The 10,109-nt window shown below is 39.4% G+C and overlaps 1 long non-coding RNA gene across 1 annotated transcript; it reads left to right on the top strand.

Annotated features, from left to right (window-relative positions):
• Positions 1–1,361: 1,361 nt before the first annotated feature.
• On the top strand, positions 1,362–9,502 carry LOC140219819 (uncharacterized). Its single transcript, XR_011896041.1, has 2 exons — positions 1,362–1,490; positions 4,196–9,502. It is a non-coding gene; the product is annotated as an uncharacterized lncRNA (long non-coding RNA).
• The last annotated feature ends 607 nt before the right edge of the window (positions 9,503–10,109 follow it).

The raw sequence follows: 10,109 nt of genomic DNA on the forward strand, positions 1-10,109 counted from the left end.
CTGCCCAGGTACCTTGCAGCCTGATTTGGTAAAAATTAGTCCAGAGTTCCCCACTAAGGCGTGCCTAAACATCAGATTATCGTTTTGGCACTTAATACGCCAGAATTTAATTAATTTAATTTTGCTTTAGTGCACCTTTAAGCTGTAGAATTCATGATGTTTGCAAAAACTCATGCTCAAAGTATTCTCCATAAAGATTAAATAAAGAGTAGATATAAGTGTCTATTTATATTTTGAATTGTGGTGATACATGATGACTATTAGAACGGTGGTACGAGACAGACAGAATTGTAATACAATGTATGACGGCACGATGATGCACATCGAGGAAATGACTGAGTTTCCCTAGAGGTCCCTGACGTGGACATCAACTGACTGTCCACAAACTTCTGAGTTCACTCCGTGATCTTGTGCAGCCTGTGCTTTGCGAGTCGATTAATTTAATTGAGGTGGTGGTTGGCACATACTGTCCTTGCAGCTTATGTACATTTCATACAGTGGAGTGGAATCTCGCATATTACTTCTGCAGCACAGCAAGCTAACGTGACGTGTAGTGGTAATCTTAGTAATGATCGACAATCATGTCCCTCTTTGAGCTCCTAATGCTGCTTGCCAACACAAGCAGCAGCAGTTGCCCAAGATAGCGGGAAGGAGATTCATTGAAAAGTGGCATATGCCCAGGGTCGCATACCCAGTCACCCAAGCTGTTCCAACGGTTGATTTTGAACTCTTCCCTTAACATAGCAGCCCAATCTCCCCATTAGACCATGGACTACCTATTGACACAATTGGATGGGAAAATAGAGACAAACACCTGAAAATATGAAGTATCCTAAAAATGGTAATCGCAATAAATAGTACTAGATGTGCATTAGCGCAAGCTCTTGGGCCAGTTGGTGCGTGATGAAATTGAAAAAGGGGGGTACCAGCAAAACAAAGGACGCGCACACACGTAAAAGGCGTTAGACAGGGACGGACGCTGGTCCGTCCCAACGTCCGTCCGTGTCTAATGCCGTTTCCTTGTGTGCGTGTCATTTGTGTTTCGCTGGTACTCCCCTTTTTCAAGTACTATATGTTTGGATACTTTGGCTTATTATTCTTGTTTGTGCTGGATTGTTTTTCTGAAACATGTGGCGTCCAGACAGCATAAGAAGCTTGTAAGAAGTCAAGTTTAGCAATCTAGATTTGCAACAGGTACTTTTGTAATTTATTTGCAGTAGGGCTGTTGTGTGAATGTGCTTGAAATGCTTAAAACTGTTTTGCTAACATTTACTTAAACATGCAGGTTCACATAGGTTGAAGGAGTGCACATTGAGAAGGTTATCCTGGCACAGTTTACCATGGCCTGCCATGTTAGACCAGGAAAGTTTGCAAGGGCCTTGCTTCACCATGTGTTCACAGAGGAGGAGCTCATGGGCCATTTGGGCTTTGGAAATAACACCAAGGGGCAAAAAAGGCTCTTGACCCCACCAGGGTCAGTGCTGTTATAGGCAAGTACCATATATCCTGTCTGGTTGCATTTTTACATTCACATTTTTTTCTAAAATTATGAACTTGCCATTGGCATAACAAACGACTTTCAAGTAGCCCATGTGTGCAATTGTATGCGACAATAGCCTACTATTTGGATTGACTGTTCGTACGATCTTAAGTGCGTAATGCCGCCATACTCAAATGGTTCTAAAATTTAAAAGCTGCCTTCACTGCTGAAAGTTTTTAGAGGCTCCACCACATAAAATGAGCTGCATTTGCGCATTAGCAGTGTTACTTGGCTGTCATTGCAAGGAATAGTTGTCTGTGAAGCACGCTCCAAATCTATTGGCATGGAGGACATGTTAGCCTGAAAAGTTATTCTAATACGCGAATTGCGGAGAAGGTATGCTCTAGTGTGGTTACTGCTCAGCTCGAGCAGGAGCATGTTCACCAAATTGCAGAAGTTAAAACAGCTCTCCAGGTTCTGAGATGTGAAACAGTAGTTTCACCAATTTTTAACAGACCACATTGAATTAAGGTTGCTCCTATATTGAAGGAGGTCCATGTGATGCCAGACAGCAGCCTTTTAGCAGAGGGAACCTGAGTGGTGTGGCAATTTTCTTTTGGTTGTTTCAATCAAAGAAACAACAGGGACAGAGTTGCAAGCATTGCTGTCAACAGTACTACGTTTAGTGGGCGCTTACTCATTCTAAGCACTTAACCTATGACTCGTATTTATTAACGCACACTTTATCACTTTGTATTCTAAGATATGAAAAAAATATTTATGTGTATTCTAAGATATGAAAAAAATATTTATGTGGCTTTTCCCCATATACTTCAATAAATTGAGAATAGGCTCTTGGGGCCTAATGTATAAAGCTTCTTACAGACCATCGGACATGTCCACTACTCCCATTCTGAAATTGTTAGAATTGATTCCTGCTTCCTTACTTCACCTACCTGTTAACAGGGTTATTATGAACCATTGCCAAGTAGATTATGGGCTTAAATTAATCAAAAAGATGAATGGGCTTTTCTGTCACTCTTGTTTAGCCCGTTGAGGATCACATTTTGGGGAGAAATATGCCTCTCTAATTTAGGAGTTATGTATTTTTTGTGGTGTGCAAATGCTCAAAACTTTCGAATTGAATAGTGTCCTATTCAATTTAGTCTTTGAATGGTCACTATTTGTAAATGCGAGTATTCTAATATTTCGAAACACCAATAAAACATGAAATTTGAGCCAAAGTACGGTAAATTCTCGCCTCCAATAACATAGTGTAGACATAAAACGTAACAACTTCTAATAGCAGACCAGGCTACGTTACTTCAGTAGCTGTACTTTAGAGGCTGTACAGCAATCATTTATGCTTACTGAAGAGTCCTGTGCATGTGACGAAACTTTCTGCTGCTCCATTTGTGCTTTTAATAAACAGCTTTTCATAACATAATGACAGAAACTTGCTAACTTTAATAATACTAGGATGTGAGCCTCATCTTACATTAATTGTGATATCAGCTGTTCATTATTCAGAAACTATCCATTATTTGATTTGCTTCTAGCATTATTCGGTTCAGCCTCAAAAATCACTTTTCGCGCACCCTTAATATTTTTATTGCAGATTTAAGTTCTTCAGAGTGACATTCCGAGAAAATAAACTGGTAAATAATATTTTTAAATAACAATAAAGTGGCAATACCATTTCAGTATTTGCAGTTTTACATGTTTTATTTTTTTATGCAGGATAAAGCAGCATAATTTTTTTGTGTAATGAAACTTACAAAAAACTTGTGGCAACACTCCCAAATTACTGCAATGACAGACACCAAGGAGCTAGGTGAAAAATCAGTTTTGGAGAAACCCAAGGAGCGACAGCACTATAAGAATATTTTCTAGAAGTCTCAGAAGGTTGCAGCACCTCCAGTGGGATGCTAGGCAACACTTTGTTCTGAAAAGGCAAATTTTTTTCAGAACGTTCCATCACAGCCACAGATGTACGGCAGTGAACCCTAAAAGGGTTAAAGAAGTCAGTCCTATCGCATATGGCTCTTAAAAGACGGCATTTCTTCGTCTCTGTCACATTCTGCATGTGTCATGCTAAGCAGCTTGGTGCACTACACGGAATCCTCATTAGAACAGTAATTGAGTCGTCGAGGCAGAAAACATACTTCACTATAAGCAGTGTCTTCTTTAATGTAGAAAGTCTTAAGTCATTGTAAGGCGAGAAGTACATTCCGATTGCATGTGAACTCAGGAAACCTAACATCAAATGAAGCTACACTCAGTTGTAGTGACATGACAGTATCGTATTTGGAGCATGGAAAAGCACAGTGAAGTGCAGCAAATTTTAATTATGAAAGTTACAAGAAATAATTTTAGTTGTCAGTTCAGGTTTATTTATGAACGACATGAATTTGTTTCACCATTTCGTTTCTCAGCAAGCAAAGCTCACATCTTTGACATTGAGGATATTCATAAAGTTATTTTGCTACAGTGTTTTGTTCCTCTTTGCCCTTTCCTGCATTTGACACTTAGTGGAGTCCTGTGCCGCACTGAATAAATTTAAATGGTCATGCTGTAAAGCTGTACCCGTGGAAAGTTGGACTAAAGCAACACAAATACATAAATCAATTTCGTTATAACGAGGGCAGATTGCATGCCATTCTTTTGCATTTGAAGGTGCTTTTTAAAACTTGTTCTGGCTTCTTGTTTTTGCAGGCTTCACGTGTCGCAAATTGCCTGGTACCAACATGCCCTATGTAAAGAACTGTGGCCTCGCTTCTCGCATGGGACCAATAACCTCTCAAGAGCCCAAGTTGGACAGCTCAAACCAAAACACAAGTGTTGTGCTTTTGTAACTCTCGACATTTTTATGTTCTGTGTTAGTCTCCTGAAGGGCCCAATTTGGATTTCTCAAATGAGCTTACAAATGTTGTGCCTTTCTATGCCTTCACATTTTTATGTTAATTTTATTTATGTTAATTATGCTAGTCTCCTGAGAGGTCCACATTGGATTGCTCAATCCAGAATACAAGTGCTGTGCTTTGTTATAGTTCACTACATTTTTATGTTAGTTTTTGGTATGGTTCTAGTAAGGAAAGTGTTTCCTTATTAGTATATTTTTTAAGTATCTTAAGCCATTTCATGCCAAACCACCCAATTTTGTCAAGAACTGTTCCATTATGGCAAACCATTTCAAGTTTGCTTGATTTTGAGTAGGTACAATGAGAAAATTTGCTTTCGTACATACACTTGAGTCGTTCTAGGGCAACCAACCAACGTTCTTTTGACCATCACAGATATAGTTGAAGCTCCAAACTCTTGCTCCCCATTTATTTTCCTTCGCAAAAATTTTTTTGAACTTTGGCAAAAATTTATTGTTCTTGCCCAGCTAAGCTAGAAGGCACTGATACACGTTTCTTCTGAAAGGGAAATTGTATGATCCAAATATTCAGATGGTGTCCATGTCAAGAGACTGAAGTGGTGTGAGTGCCAAAATTTGCAAAGTTTGAATTTTCTTCTAACATAGGGAAATACAGAAGGCACAAAATAAATATAAAATCAGACTGGTTGACTTGGGATAGCTGCAAAATATTTCAAGCCTTAGAGGTTCAGATGATCAGCTAAAAAACTGTAAAGTTCAAATTTTTTGCAAGAAGCTTCGTGTTGAAGGTAAAAAAATTAGCTTTGGTGGTTGGCACAAAAGTATATGTCGCCCATCGTTACACAGCCCTACATGTCTGCTATACATGTGACAAGTAACAAAAAGGTATTATTGTTTAAGTGCGATAAATTATTTTTTATAATGTTGATTTGTGGATCACACATACAGCATAAATATAGCATAAATATATGAAGCCATGTCATCTAGTAAGGAAATATTGTTAATATAATTAGCCACAAGAACTATTCAACAAACTGGCTGCCTTTTTTATCATTGCGAAGGCAGGTGACGTCTAGCGCTGCAGCTGCAGTCTCAATTCGTATTTTTTTAACATGAACACAAGAAGTGGTTGCCAATGGTGTCTGACCACATCAGACTAAACATGGCACATATGACTTATAGATGAGCATGTTCCGGCTCTAAAACAGTGGTAGCAAACAACACCACAAGAATTTGTTCGTACTCATGTAGGTTTTCAGTCCTAATTATGAAGGTGTTTTCTACTTGCATCGTCATTGGGCTTCAGGGAGCAGGGCACAAAGTGTCCTGCTCCCTCTATGTTGCATTGCACTGCGACATGCCCTTTTAAAGGCTTTGTATAAACAATATCAGTGCTCTTTCTGGATTTACTGTCTACATAATAGCTGATATTTCTTTTTGTAAACTGCACGAACCATATCTTTTAGCACTGCAGGATTCCCTCACGTATTTAATACGTACGAGGTCTGTTAGAAAAGTATTTGACCTTTTTTTACGAACACCTGATGAATATGTAAGAAGTGCATTTTCATCAGCCGGCCTTGAACCTTTGTGCGCATGCACGAATTTTTTCCTGCCTGCCAATAGCGTGACTTGCTGGGACGCAGCATTTGAATGAGGTAGTACACAGTGCTCTCGTCGGTTTTTTATTGCAAGGAAAATGGCGGAGTGACTGGAGCAGTGCTACTGCATCAAATTTTGCCAGAAACTGGGCGACAGCCAAGTGGAAACCATTCCGAACATTCAGACTGCTTTTGGTGACTATGCTATGAGCAGCACACAGATTAAGGAGTGGTACAACCAGTTTAAAGACGGCCACGCATCGGTGGAGAGCGAGCCATGCTCCAGTCGGCCATCAACATGCCGAAATGACCAGGTCATTGCCGAAGTGAACCCCGTGGTGATGCGGGACTGTCGTGTGACTATCCAAGAAATTGTGGTAGAGGTGGGCATCAGCACATTTTATCCACATTCCATTATCACTGAAGATTTGGCCATGAAGAGAGTTGCACCGAAATTCGTTCCCAAACTGCTCATGATGGAGCTAAAGCAACTTCGTGTTGAAGTCTCACAGACATGCTGGATTCCACAAACAGTGACCCCAACTTCTTGAACACCATAATCACTGGTGACAAGTCTTGGGGGTATGTTTACGACCCGGAAACCAAATCCCAGTCATTACAGTGGAAGCATTACACGTCACTAACCAAAGACCGCTAAGTGCGCATCAACGTTAAAGTGTTGCTGACTGCTTTCTTTGACTTCCGCAGTGTGGTACACCACGGGTACACACCACAGGGTCAAACAATCACTAAAGACTACTACAGGGATGTCCTCCATGGCCTCTGTGATGCTGTGTGGCGCAAGATACCGAAGTTGTCAACAGGAAATTGGCGCATCCATGACGACAATGCTTTTCTCGCACTTGATTCAGACTTTTTTGGCGAATAACCAGACTCCTGTAGTTCGACAGGCTCCTTACTCTCCTGATGTGGCCCCCTGCGACTTCTGGCTGTTTCCCAAAATCAAGAGGCCATTGAAAGAAGCGCGATTTCAGACAAGAGAAGACAGTATGGCTGCAACGACAGCTGAGCTAAACTCCGTTCTGAAAGAGGCCTTCTCGGAATGCTTCTAACAATGGCAGCACTGCTGGGAGAAGTGACTGGAGTCCCAAGGAGACTACTTTGAGGGTGATTAGGTTTCCAACGCTCCAGTTATGCCAGTTTTTTTTTCTTCAGCCAAAGGTCAGATACTTTTCTAACAGACCTTGTATTGATAGTTTATGTGCAATGGCTGTATGGTTTACCTGGCCCACACCAAACACAAGCCTCATTGCGTTAGAGCATGTGGCCCTTGGCAATAAAATGCAGACCCTAAAACCGCTTCTCTGTCGTCTGTGTGGAGACAAAGCCAGCTTTGTCGTGTGCATTCCCAGCCGGCAAGCTGTGCGCACATCCGAGAAAAGTCGGTGCTGACAAAATTTCAAAAAAGAATTTCTCGCATTTAAAAATAATGCCTTCTTTAACTTCACACATGCATAGTAGACATGTAGAGCTATCCAATAATGTATCACATATTTTTTGGCCAACTACGAAAGCTGTTTTTTCCTTCAACATGAAGCTTCTTGCAAAAGATTAGAATTTGTTTTTTTTTACAGGCGATCAGCTGAACCTTCAAAGCTGCACATATTTTTTTGCTATACTATGTCACTTGGGCTACCATTCTGTATTTAAGTTCTGTCCTGTGAATTTTTCGTTACGAAAAAAAATCTAACGGATTGCAATTTGACTCATTTTTGCCAGTGCCAAAAGCAATTGAAGTATTCAAATATTTGAAAAATTGGCTATTTTGGCAGTTGCATCACTTCACCGTATTTGCACGCACACCATTTGAAGGCCTCGATCAATACAATGTGCATTTGAAAAAGAATGTTGATTGATGTCCTCTAGCTCAGCTGAGCAGGAAAACTAAACTGTCACCAAAATGCTACAAAATATCTGGCAAAAATTAATAAAAGTGGGCAACGAGTTTTGAACTCTAGTAAACACATGGCAATGTTTCAGCTATATGTGTGGTGTCAAAAAACACTGGTCGATTCGGCATGGAATCGCACACCTGCAAGTGCATCTGCGCCATTGTCAGAGTTCAGTAAAAATTGCATTTTACATAGCTTTGTAAACATGGTTTATTGCTATCTAAAATACATGAGTAAAAATTATTAGGTATAAGTCGGCTTAAATTTAAAATGCAACAAAAAATCTCCGGTCATGGCAATGATGTGCCTTTCATGTTTGCATGAAACCATATCTTTTTCTGAATTCTTTCGTTATTTTTTGTGACAGTGAATAAAATTGAACTCACAAAAGGAGTAACTTTGTTTTATTCCAGCACATCACTAATAGTTTTTTTTTCATATAAAAATCTGAAATAGTTATTATGAATAAGTCGCTTGATATGGAATGACCTGCGCAGGAACGTTATCATGGCAGAAAACGCAACTGTATCATGCAACAGCAATGCAGCATAATAAACTGCTCCCATAAGCATCACTTATTGTGATTGCCATATTTCAGAAGTATGTAAGGTTTACTGAAATTGGCACACACTATTCAACCAACAAATAAGGATTGTACAGTGGTCCTTTTTCAGTTTTACAGATTTTTTTAAAGTTGTCTGTGCCAGGTAGCATAATTTTTCTTCTTGAGCTGGATTATTCAGAGGTGGACATTACTAGCACAAGAAATGGAAACATTAAACTGATTCTCATAAATTTATTAATTCACTTAAACATCACGGCACATATTTCAGTTTGCAAATTGTAGCCAGTGAGGTTGAAAGACATATTCACTTGAAATTAATTTCCAGGGTGTTACCAGTTGCGAGATTTTTTCATAAATGTGAGAGAAATACATGGGCATTCCGGTTACTTTTGTGCTTCAATGCATAACAGTGCGTTTTGTTAACAAAAAAGTGCTACAGCAGTGCATTTCTACAGCCAGTTTGATGGCATGTGTCTCGTTACTGGTGTCATTCTGGAAGTTCGTTCTTAGTGCATACACCTTGTAAAATTAACGTCTACAATTCGTAAAAACTTTATTAGGAACTGAGTTTTTCTTAATCAGCTGACTATGGTGTCTTGATTTCTCATGCAAGTAATGTTTGGCACTCTGTATCTAGAATTATGTTAGCTGCAACAGTCCGTGTTTAATAAATTCCATGAAACTTAAAGATAACCACCCTGCATATCAGGTCTCATTTGAGTGCGGTGGGCTCAAGCAAATCGTGCCATGGTAATAGTACCACTGGCTCCCTAATAGAGAAAGCAAGTACCTTTTTGAGTGTTCTTATTGACAGTCATGTCAGTCGGCTTCTACATTTATTTATTTAGGTATTTATTTTTTTTAATTTATTTCTTTTGGGAAATGTGTTTTACTTGAAGGCCACACACATACTACACCTTCAGTATTCAATTTCGTTATGGTGTCAAGCTGCAGGAAGTTTGTACTGTGCAATAGTTTTTAAGTTTCTGATGTTCTCAAACTACAAATGGTTGTACATTTACACAGATGTTTGGTTACAAATAAACAGTTCACCTAGAAAAATGGTTTTTGTCTGCATCAGTTCAGCACTCTTAGTTTTGTGGAGGACCATTCACTCTGACAATTGAAAAAAGTGGCATAATAGTACTGCTAGCAGTTTTGCAATACGTCTTATTACAGCCAATCTAGGAGCATGTTTTGAGCCCAGGGTGACAGAGGCCTGCGATACAAAACGGCTGTATTTAAATTTTATCCCTATCCTCTCACAGCAAACATACCAACGTGACATCAAAGGTAATTATATGCAATATAGCTCAGCAGTATCTTAAGGTAAGTGCAGGTTTAAACTGCTAAATACCCAGTGGGGCATAAAGGGATTTCAACATAATTTGTGTTGATGTTCAACAGATCTGCAACAATTCTTCCATGGGCTTTCAATATTGACGAACAACACATTTCAGCAATACGTCAATGGGCTTTCAATTTTGAGACTGAACACATCTTCAACAATGCTTCAATGGGCTTTCAACATTGACAAACAACACATTTCAACAATACCTCAATGGGCTTTCAATTTTGAGCTTCAACAATGCTTCAATGGGCTTTCAACATTGACAAACAACACATTTCAACAATACGTCAATTGGGTTTCAACATTGACAAACAACAC

Source organism: Dermacentor andersoni, chromosome 8, assembly GCF_023375885.2.
Source record: "Dermacentor andersoni chromosome 8, qqDerAnde1_hic_scaffold, whole genome shotgun sequence".
In the NCBI taxonomy this organism is placed as follows: Eukaryota; Metazoa; Arthropoda; class Arachnida; order Ixodida; family Ixodidae; genus Dermacentor; species Dermacentor andersoni.